General features: G+C 45.9%; 1 pseudogene; it reads right to left on the bottom strand.

Annotated features, from left to right (window-relative positions):
• Positions 1-4,791: 4,791 nt before the first annotated feature.
• Positions 4,792-4,911, bottom strand: LOC120616871 (uncharacterized; annotated as a pseudogene).
• Positions 4,912-12,099: the final 7,188 nt, after the last annotated feature.

Below are 12,099 nucleotides of genomic sequence, written 5' to 3'. Positions count from 1 at the left end.
TCTATCTATCTATCTATCTATCTATCTATCTATCTATCTATCTATCTATCGAGAGAGGAAGAAGTCCCACGATCTTCAAAGTGGAATCTCAGGAAAGCTGTTGGCATAATTTAGTCTGAGTCTGAAGATCTGAGAACCAGGGGAGCTGACAGTATAAGTTCCAGTCCGAGGACAGAGGAAGATCACGCGACATGTCCCAACTCACCAGTGAGACAGGAAAAACACGGTCAATTTCTCCTTTTGCTCTAATCAGGCCTTCAGTGGATTGGATGATGCCCACCCACATACGGTAGGGCGATTGACTTTTCTGAGTCCACCAATTCAAATGCCTATCTCTTCTGGAAACACCTTTACAGACACACCCAGAAATCGTGTTTATTCCAGGTTCCCTCCCTGTGGTCAGTGAAGCCGACTCATCATTTAACCACCACAGTTCCCGTCTCAAGATCCTTAATCTCATCTACAAAGTTGCTTTTGCCTTATTAACCTATGAATGTTACCTTGTTAACATTCATAGGTTCCAGGATTAAGACCTGGATATCTTTCAGGGTCATTACTCAGGCTACTGAACCAGCCTTCAAGTCCTACAGAGGCGCACACATAGGAAATGCTCTGAGGGGCTGCTCTCAGGACATGTTGCCCTCATATATTCCAGAAACAAGAGCTATCCACAACCAATTTTTAAAAGTCACTTTAAAATGACCTGTCTGTCTTCCTTTTCTTGAAATACTTTCAATATTTATGGAAACCTGGAAGGCTGTTCCTACTGCTTGAGCCTCTACAGAGAGAAGTCACAAAGTTCTAGAAATATCCATTGGTGTGATCCTGTCCTGCTCACAGTCTAGCTACTGGAGCTCTCACTATTGCTCCCCATTAAAATGTCTCATTGTAAACCGAAGAGGATATTTTCCTTCCACAACCAAATAAAGTTTAGTATATCATTTACTCATTCCACACTTGTCCCTACTGGGTTCTTTTTAAAGAGATTCCAGCCCTCCCACCACAGGCATGGAGGGGCTTCTGGTGTAAAGCCCCCATGACACCCGGGTGGCACTTCTCAACCCTTTCTTTCCTTTCTTTCCTTGATGTCTGTGATGACATCAGGCCCAATTCCGACCAGCATTACAGAAACAGAACAAATGATCAGGATGCGACTCGACTGGAGAGAGGCAAGGCCTCCCCCCTGGTCCCTGTGAAGCAGCGGCTCCAGGAGAAGGAAATGAGAAGCGTGAGGTGTGGACTGGTGACTACAGAGTCAGGTTATGGGAAAATACTGAAGAAAAAAGAGTTGTGTCTCCTCCTGGGCCGCAATCCTACCAACAACAGCCCCTCTTGGACCCCTGGAAACAAGGGTTGTGTCTGACTCATCCTTGTCCTATCTGTTGTGATGCATATTGCAGATGCTCAGGGGCTCACTGTCCAATATGGTAGCCGCCAGCCACATGTGGTTTTTAAGCACCTGAAATATATCTAGTGAACTTGAGGACCCGAATTTTTAACTTAATTTCATCTAAATTTAAATTTAAAATATAATTCTGTTATTGTTTGGAACAATTTGGGTGTGTGAACGAATCTACTCTTTCAACTGTAAATTTTGTGAAATCTAAATACAGACCAAGCATCTGATTAAATTTCTGATTAATATTAAAGTTAAAAGTCCATCCTTATTGAGATCATCTGTGAAAACACATCAGATTTGGAAGACAGTGCAAAAAAATGAAGGTAAAATATCTCATTAATGATTTTTTAAATATTGGGTACATGTTGAAATTATATTTTCGGATACATTATAACCTAATGCATGTATACCCAATTAAACCTATTATTAAAAATTCTTTAAATTCTCACCAAAGTCCTCCTTTTTTAGTGAACATTTTCCTGACACATCATTATGCATCTGAAAATGTAATATAAATAATCCATTAAGGCTCAGGTTTTAATGCTGCATTCATGATTCTCTCCCCAGCACCACTGGAGTATAAAGGCCATGGCAAATATTAAATAGAAGAAATGAATAAATATTACAAATATTTATTACTTTGTCTAAAGAGATTATATTTTATGTGCTATACTGTACTTGATTTTTTTTCATTTAACATTAGTGACATCACAAAGCTAGCATGGCCCCAAAAGACGTCTTAGATATTTTTTCATATTTGCTTCTCTCTCATTCTTTCTAATTTCAGGGTCCCAGATGAAGTTCTAGATGGTATCTTTGACCCCTTACCCTCATGACTTGCATCCCCACCAAAAGCAGTCCTGCCCATTTCACGTCCAAGATGTCCACAAAGCTGTGCATGGTCACTTGGGTACAAGCCAAGATCTCCCACCGGGAGCCTTGCAATGACAACACAGCAACCATAGAGACCTTGAAATGTGCCTCAGGTCATGTCATGATCCTACTTACGAACTTGTAATTTCCCCTTAGCAAGCTCCTGCTCGCCTTCCTTATGTCCCATTTCTCCAGCCTCCTCTCCCCTTAGTTCACTGGAGGCAGCCCCTCCTACTTTTCCTCCCACACCCTCTCAACAGCAGCCCTGTCTGGGCCCACAGTGCCCCCTGGTGGCCTGAGACACAAGCTGCCTTGTGAAACCAGACAAGGTATGAGGACTGGAGCAACGGGAAACTGGATTCGAAAAGGCCTTGGAAAAGCAAAATCTCAGAAGACTGCCTTAGTTCGGGCTCCTATGACAAAATTCCACAGACTACGTGGCTTATAAACAGAGATTTATTTCTCACAGTTCTGGAAACTGAGAAGTCTAAATCAAGGTGCCAGCGTGGTCACTTTTTAGTGAGGGGCTCTCTTCCTGATTTATAGCCAGGGCCTTCTCCCTGTGTCCTCACACGGTGGAAGGGGCTAGAGATCTTTCTGGAGCCTCTTTTACAAGAAAACTAATTGCATTCATGAGGCTCCACATTCATGACTTAAGTACCTCTCAAAGGTCCCACCTACTACCATCACCCACCTAATACCATCACCTTTGGAGTTAGGATTTCAATGTATTGTTAAGGGTGGAAAATTTTCAAGTGAGCAAACTAAGTCAGCTACAGGGAAGAAATATCTTTAGATACCAGAAGGTGTCCTACTTGCTTGTGTGTGGTTTAGGAAGTGTGTTGTATAAGATATGAAGATGGCCAATGTCTGCTTCTGTAATCCATTTACTTGTTAATGAAGGGTGTTGTTCCAGGCAAAGATATGCTAAAAGCCAACTTCCACTTCTGTAATCTGCTGGCTTGTTCAGGAGACCACCAGGAAGGATATGGTCTTGAGCTTTATCAGCTGCCTGCTCTGAAAGCTCGGGGCTGATCTCCTCTAGCCCTGCGTGGTAGAGAGTCAGTCACCTGCCGGCTAATAAAGGCTCATAATTAATCTCAATTGGCTCCGTGGGTCTCAGAATCGTTCGCGCCATAACATTATGAATTTATGGGCAGGGGTGAGGGAGGAGGGACACAAACATTCAGACCATCGCAAAGACCAAGAAGTGTGCCTGCTGGAGAGAGGAAAGTCTAATTAAAGTCCTTGTATTCCAGCTGGGATGTCATCTGCCCCTTGGGTTATGTAACTGGAGCTAAAGAGAACAGTTGGCATTAAGACTCTCTCTCCAAGGACCTCTCATCAGACTGGCATGCCTCTCTGCACAGAAGAGGACACAGGGTTTGTCCCCTGGGTCTGTTATCAACCAAACATCCTGAGAACTGGGACTCTGAGCTCACTTCCTTCCATCCCACCAGAGACTTGGTCTGAGGATGCTCTTAGATGTGCTATCAAAATACTAAATAGGGATAATGGATCATTCAGTTAGTGGGAAAGTGCACACTTAGCTGGTTTAAATAGGAATGAGGGGAAACCAAGAAAGTCCTGAGGACAATCTTTCATCATCACTAACCCTTCCCCCATGTGGCCACTTTTATGGATCTTAAGAACTGTGGTCTCCTAAACAAGGCCCAGAAGAGCTCTGAGGACACCTCAGTAATTGTGTGCAGTGATGGCTAGGGGTGCTGAGAGTAAATTCTAGTTACAGGGATATGAGACTTGTGTTTTCTGCTCAGAGAGGACAGCCTTTACTTTTCCTTTCTTCAGACCTCTCATTTTAGTCCTGGCTAAAAGGGAGATAAGCCAAAACTGATATTTTCTAGCTTTGATGCCATCTTTGGCTAAGGTATAACCTTTGGCTAATTATAATATCATTATAATCTGCGGCCCGAGCTGTGGAAATGATGCAGGAAGGGCAAATTCCCCCCAGTGGGGGGAACTCAAGCCATGCACCGAGAGTTCTTGGCTGAGCGCAAGAAAGAATTCAAATGCATGCCAGAGTTAGAGTCAAAAAGAAAGTTTATTAGAGAGGAGGTAATGCACCATAGACAGAAAAAGCAAAGACAAAAAGCCAAGACAAGAAAAAAAAGCTTTGAGTTGGGGGGACCCAGTTTATATATCATTTTTAGTTCCTATGAATTAGTTTAAAGACTTTGTTTACCCATTTTACTTTGATGATATGGGCATACAGTGAGAAAGGATAAGAGTATGTAGTGTGAAAAAGTAAGAATACTTACCATGAAAACCTGCCGGTTCCCCATGGTTTTAGCTACAGGGAATGAATAATTTTGTTTTGTATAGGGCTGTCTAAAGACTGTTTTTCCTGTTTTCCCTTCAGGGTGTAGGGAAATGGTTTGTTAGCAATCCCAGCAGAAATCTTCCTTTGTTCTGCAGGTTTCCTTGAGGTCTGGCTGTAGGACTGATCAGCATATTGCAATCTCTGAATGTAGCTTGATTTAACTTTTTTTCTTTTTTTACACTTACAGCACCTGGTCTTCCTAGGTGGTCTCCCATCCAAGTACTAACCAGGCCCAACCCTGCTTAGCTTCCGAGATCAGACAGGATTGGGTGTGGTTCAGGGTGGCATGACCATAGACTTGATTTAAAATTTAGTTCTCTTGCTTCCTCCCTATATTAGAAGCATCACCCATCAGTGAGCAGCTGGCCTTGTAGTGAGCTCTCCCCACACACCTAGCCACCCCCCAACCCTTACACACCTGGAAAGGGTCCTCCTGCCCTCTGCAAACCCAGTCTCTCTAGGAGGCGTGAGCCTGGGATGAAAGGATTCTGCTCACTGCCTGAAGGTTCTTGCCTTTCCCTCTGAGGTCATTCATAGATACCTCAAAACAATTTTCAAAAGTAGAGGTGTACCCAGATTAGGACACACAGCCTAGGTTGCGAACATCAGCTATTCTGAATTCTAAGACCTTCCACATTAGCTTAATCCTGCAGTAGACTGGACAGGGGGTGGGGAGGGGGGGTGGCGTCCAGAGGCTGGTTCACGTGTTTGTTATTAAATCAGGAGCCTGTTGTGCACTGCGTGTCCTAGGGGTAAAGAGCCCCATGCCAGGAATCCACAGCCCCAAATTCCTTCTTGATTTGTCCACTCTGTCTTGGACCAGTGGCTTGTCCTTTCTTGCCTCAGTGCCTTCACTTGAAAAAAAAACTAAGATAACATCAAAGTTCACAACGTCCTTGCATGAGTCTGGCTAGAAAATCAAAAGGCTAAGTTTCCATTAATTGGTAAGCACTCTATAACTTTTATCCCCAGCACAGCTAGATGGAGAGTTCAGGGTCTTTCAGCATCAGGCTTACTTTAAATAATCATAGAATAATCATAGAAAAAATAATCAGAAAAAAATCATAATCATAGAAAAAAATATTTTCCTCTCTCATTTCATCTCTATCTCATCCCACTACAGGTCAGCCAAGACCTGGCCTCTCTCAGCTGCACACACAGAGAACAGCTTCTCCAAATGCATTATCCCTTCATTTCTTCTCTCACTGAAGGTTTTTAAAGTCTCTGTGATCATTATAATGCAGTGCAGGTTGACTGAATTTTTTTCATATTTCTATAATGAAAATAACTATTTACATCACAAGTCAAGGAAAAAGTTGATAGAAAAAGTTAAAAAATACAGAAAAGCATTTTATGATAACCAACATTATCATTTTATTATTATTATTATTTATGCCTACAGCACCTGGTCTTCCTAGGTGGTCTCCCATTCAAGTACTAACCAGGCCCAACCCTGCTTCTGAGATCAGACAGCGGGCTTATTCAGAGTGGCATGGCCATAGACCATGGATTATGGCTCTACTGGGGCACAAACCCAGGACCTTCTGCATGTAAAGCAGACGTGCTAACAGCTACACTATGGAACCATGTCCCAGCATTATCATTTTAGTGACCATCTTCTGGACATCTTGACCTGTTTATCTAATATGTTCATAAATATGAATTACATATATCCCAGGAGGGTGGGGTCTGTAACTTTCACTCCTTTTTCTAGATACAGGCCGAGTGTGGCCCGAGAGATATGGTAAACATTATGAAGCATTACTGCAAGCAATAATATGAGCATTACATTCACATTTAGTTTTACATGAATAGGACTGTATTATATAATCAATCATGTGACCTGCATTTTACTCTCAAATATTACAGATACACCTCTCTATTGTATCAATTTCAGTGAGCATCGCAAGCAACCAGATCATGAAAATAAAGATGGGAAATCTTCAACTGGATCCCCTTTTCATTTCACATCTCTGCTGCTCTCTCTGCCAGTCTCATCACTCACCGTTCTGCCCCAGTCTCTTTCTGTTCTTAAACTTGCCAAGTACTTTACTCCTTCAGGATTTGTGTAGTCTATCCTCATGCCCAGGGCAGGATCCCCTCAAGCCCACCAATAGCTGCTTCCTGCTCAGGCCTCAGAAGACATCTCCTGAGCAACCCAGGCAGGAGTCTGCCTGCCTTTGTAACTTTCCATACCTCATTTTTTTAATTCAGAGAATCAGTTACAACTTCCCACTTTAAAACAATGGTCTCCTTGTTTTATGGTGGTTTTTTTTGTTTTCACTCTAAACCTTATGAGGCAGAGGCTGTATCTTTGAGGGATGCACTAGCAACCACTCAAGGACAAACGTTTACTGAAAGAATCCAGAAGAGAGGATGGGGGAGGCTGGGCTTCCAGTTCCAGGGTGAAAAAATTGAGTTAATTCTGTTAGTTTATAGGCATGGGGATGTTTGGGGGAGTGGCAAGGTAGATCCACAAAAAAAAAAAAAAGGAAAGAAAAGAAAAGCCAGCCTTATTACCCTGAATGTTACTCTCAGCCACTACACCCTCCCTATGGCCTGTGGTAAAAGATTCAGGGTCACGTGGATGACAATGACACAGTGCCAGATCCCACCATACACCATCCCTTTCAGAGAAACACAGTCCCACAGGTTGAGAAGGCTGAGTAGTTCCCAGGCCCGAGTGAGAAAACTGAATTCAAAAGACCCCAAGAAGGTCTCTCAGGCCAGCTTGAATGGCAGGGCTGGGGCCTCCGCTTTGCTCTAACCACTCGCTCTCTCCTCACCGGGAAAGGATCCTTACCCATCTCTCCAGAAGACTGTTCTTACCTAAAGGAATTGGCAGGAAGCAGACACTAAAATCTGCCACAGACCTTACGAAAACTGCGGAATCCAGGCCCCCAGTGCCCCCTGGTGGCCCCAGGGTGCAGAGGCTCAGCTCCGCTAGGGGGAACACCAGGCGCCTGCGCGGTGCCTCCCCACCTCAGCATTGTTCACTTGCTCCCTCCTCGGGATCGTCTCGCCACATTGTTAGTCCTCATTCCCAGTTGTGACTGCACTTCGGACGAGCGAACACTAAAGTCATCTGAAGGAGTGGGGAGGTGAGTAGAGCAAACGCAAGGATTTCTGGCTTCTGAAAGAGCTCTAGGAAACCAAATCCGAGGGGAAGACTGAGGAAAGCACACTCTGGAGAGAGGACAATCAAATCGAACTTCGGGCTCGGTTCTCTGTCCTTCGGATTACAGAAATGATCAAGTCCAGAGAGTAGGGGGTATTGAACTGGCCAAGAGCAGGGAAAAATCTTTTCTAGACTAGGGAGTTGGGGGTGGGGCGAAAATCCTCACTCCGGGGAACTGGGAGGTGGCCCTGGTACCCCACACCTTTCAGAGGGAAAGCGGTCGCCTAAAGCACAGTCCTTGGGGTGAAGGGTAAATCGGGAGTGTGGGGGATTCAAGGCCTCTCCTCCATTTTAGAGGCCCTCTCATCCCATGCCACCGCCATCTTTGTTTCCACCCACCCCCATCCCGCCATCCTCGATTCCACTTTACCGCCATCCCACCACCCCACCCCCACCTTATCCCCTCCCCAAACCTCAATCCCCTACGGCCTCCCCATCCCCCAACTCACGCACCCCCTGCTGCTTGGTGGTGATGACCTGAGCACCCCCCTCCTCCATCCCCTCCCAGCTTGTTTAAACAACCCCTTTTGGACTGCTTGGTCGACCCCACTCGTATCCCAGAATCTCGTGAGATTTCGCCCGAGAATGAACCAGAAGCCAGGATTGGTTAAATACCGCTGCTTCCGGCCAAGCTCCCCGGAACTTGCTGAGTCAGCGCCACTTTCTTTCTCTTCAGCGGCTGTGTAGAGAGGCCACGTGGTGAGGAGCGCGGTCTGAAGAAAACGTAAGTTCAAACCCTGGTTCCTCCACTTTCTCGCAGGGCGATTTTGGACTTTTCACAGTAGCCCCCAAACCCTCCCCCAGCCCCGTTTTCCATGTGAGGACCAAACGAAAAATCGTGGTTTACCCAGATGAGCCCAGGCCGTGCGTCCGTAAAAGTGGCCGCAGTTAGGAGTTTTAAGTTGTAAAAATTAATTGAACTCTGGCATCTGCGTGTAGTTCGATATCATTTGCTGGCCGGGTATGTACTTGAGATGGGGCGGCTGCTCTGGGAACCTGGCTCCTACGGGCGGGCAGAAGAAGAGGCAGAAACGCGGCTGGCTGCTGGACAGTAGTAATTGTCTTGAGGTAAGAGTCGCTTTTGACGGCACAAGGTGTTACTCAGATTGTCCTCTTGTTCAGACGATGAGTAATTGGTGGTCAGGTTTGGAGATAAGAGGTGAGTTCCACTGAAAGGGCAGGACTGTGTCTCCAGTTTTCAGTTTCCTCAGCAGTGTTTTTAGAGATTTTCACAGGAGCCCATTGCTTTCTAAATACTCATGTTCACACACAGCCCTCTTGTTTTTGGAGTATTTTGGTTCTTGTTCTCAAACTTGAGTGGACACAGGTGACTGAGAAGATAGGAGACCAGGGAAAACAAGTATTGGAGGATCTGAGGCCAGTCTGAGCGGGACCAGAGTGGGCGGAAAACATCTTCAGGTAAGCTGTTCCCCTGAACCTTCTTCGGTGTTCCTAAAAGCACTGTCACCTCCTATCTTCCTCTTCAAGGAGCTAGGTGGAATCTGCATCTTGGGCCCCTCATGAGGGAGGAAGAGCAAAAGCAGTCCATATTTTCTCAAGTCATTTCCCAAAGAGAGCATTTGTCCTGCTGCCTTTTTATAAGATGTAACCGTAGCATGTTGGAGACCTCATTCTCAAAGCCACGGTTATGCTCAGAAACTGGGATGAAGGAACAGGACTGGCATCAGACTCCAGAGACTTGACTTGTGTTTGGTATTGAGTAGGTTTTGGTCTCACTTCCCCGTGGGCATGAACCACTGAGGGTAAGGGATACTCCTTGAAAAAGAGCAACGATAGTGCACAGCATGTCCTCTGGCTGCAGCCCAGGAGGTCACGGAGGCCATGTGGCCTGACTTGGAGCTGAGACCCAAGGCCCAAGCATGACCTCATGCATTGGGAGTGTTGGGCAGTACACGGTACTGTTGATGCTAGGATACCTGGTTGTAAAGCCCAGTTTGCTGCCACCTCTGGGGCAAGAAATGGTGACCTACTATCCCAGAGGCACACTGAGGCTAAGTCAGTACAGACTAGGTCCAGGACCCTGAGAGGAAAACATGCAGAGGTGAGTGTGGGACAGAAGAGGAGGGTCAGCTCTTGGTTGCCAGAAGGTCCCCTCCTTAGTGTGTCTCACCTGTGCGGAGAGTGAGGTGGATGAGCAGAACAGAGCCCAGGCCACGGCGGAGAGGCCCCAGAGCTCTGCCTCCTGGAGCCCCAGCTCTGGGTCGGGCTCCCCACACCCTTCTTATCTTCTGCCTCAAACGTGGGAGGAGCTTCCATGCACATCTCCACAGATTCTGGGGGTGACACCCCATCAGCAAATTTGCTTACTTCTGCCAAGGGGGTACAAGGTAGAGAGGTATTTCCTTCCAGGAGTTTCTCAGAGCCTCACATACCAGGGAAACCAGGTGTGAGCTGAGGTGACAATGAGCACAGATTCTTCTGGGTTTCTCCTGAGAATATTGCTTCCCTTGCTCCATCCTCGTTGAATACCTGGCAGGGCCCACAGACCTCAGCTGCCGGGCCCCTGGACTGTGATGGGTAATGTCACCTAAATGGAGGCTTCTATTCACTGCTCTTACACCTGACCTTGTCCACTGCTGCCACATATAGAGAGTGGGTTGTACCCATTCTTAGGCGACTTCTCCAATCACATCCCATACAACTGGCCCAAGTGACAGGGAGCCCTGGACTAGGTGCCAGGAACCTCATTCTGTGTCGCCCCAATTCTACCAAACACAAGTAATTTTTACTTACCGTGATTCAGGATCCAGCTTCAAGTTCATAATCCTCCGCTTCCACAGAGGTATAAATGATGAACATGGTTGTGACAAAAAGGCTGGAGATGTCCCAGAGGAAAGGATGCTGGCAAAAATCTTCACATTAAAGGAACTCTCTCAGAAATAGGTAGAGAACAAGAAAGATAAAATGTTGGAAACCTATCCAAACTTAGAAAGCAGTGTAACAGTTCACTCAAGGCATAGAAAAAATGCTCACTCTGTAGGAAAGTTATGAGACACACGTGTTCAAACTACTCTTGAAAAATCTTTGACAAAGAAACAACAGTTTAACTCTCAACATTTAAAAATTAGAGTGTACTAAATAGTTTTACTATTTTATTCATTTATATATTTATGACTGATAGAGAATACTTAATGTTTAATAAAAAAAATTGTAATGGCCACAGAAAAATCATAAGTTTTGGGTTAAGTTTTGATTGTCCATAATCTATGGATTAAGATTGCTTGGCACAGTCAAGCTGGCAAGGTCATTTTTATGGTCCTGCTCTACCAGGCAAACCAAGATGAGCCTGCGATTATTTTATTTTTTAGCTCATTTACTACTCAATAGAGTAGTGCTGCCCAGAACTCCCAATCCATTCCTCAGAGATGCCCTGAAAGAAAGACACTTTCACTGGGTGTCACCCAGAATAGCAGTTGATGTGTGCTAGACTCTCAAATGTTTTTGAGTAGATCAAGGATTGAGAGAGGAGGAGTCTTGAGTAAAGGGGATGGGGATCAGTTGGCCCTCAGAAGCACAGTTCTCACAGTCTGATGAGGCTGAGGTGCAAAAGTCCCAAGGAACATTCCTCTGGGGCCAAATGCTAAGGCTGGGCTCTCCCCTTCCCTCCAGACCTCGCCCTAACTTTGTGTCTAGGATTAGTGCTTGCCACTGTCTCCTGTTCACCCCAGGCTCTCCATTGACCTGATTCTGTGCCCTTGAGGTAAGGGAACAGCCACTGGCCCCTCACATAGGCCAGGTCAAACAAATCCAGGCGCTCTGGACACTCCCAGTCCACAAGTCCAGGCCCACAGTGCCTCTTCCCCCACCCTGTGGTCTCAGACACAAGTCTCTCACACAACTCTGTGAGAGCCAGAAAACCTTGCCCCTGCTCTCCTATCATTTACCTCCCTCCTCATTCTCTCAGTCCCTCCGCTCCCCCAACTGTGCCTCTAGAAGCACCTCCCTTGACAATAACTGGCTGAACCCAGAGTGACCTGGACATCAGGCAGGTCCTCCTTAGGGAGGAAGAAAGAGGGACAATCCCTTGTTTAATTCTAGATGTTGGATCTGAGGTGAAACCACATCTTGTTGCATATGGGAAGGGACAGGAAAGGCCAACAGAGACTTTGCTTTCAAAAAGGTATGGAGGGTAAAATAATAGTTCAGGGTAAGAGGTCCGACTCCAGAGGGAAAGAAGCCAGAGGGAATCTTGTCAGCTTGAAGGCTGAGTTAAGGGAGCTGAAGATGGGAGAGCCCCTATATGAGGACTAGGCCCCAGGAGCAGATGCTTTGGACCAGCAGGACCAG

Source organism: Pteropus medius, unplaced genomic scaffold (assembly GCF_902729225.1).
Source record: "Pteropus medius unplaced genomic scaffold, Ma_sr-lr_union100, whole genome shotgun sequence".
NCBI classification, from domain to species: Eukaryota; Metazoa; Chordata; class Mammalia; order Chiroptera; family Pteropodidae; genus Pteropus; species Pteropus medius.
The sequence above is the reverse complement of the archived record's forward strand: the minus strand, read 5'-3'. Positions and strand labels throughout refer to the sequence as shown.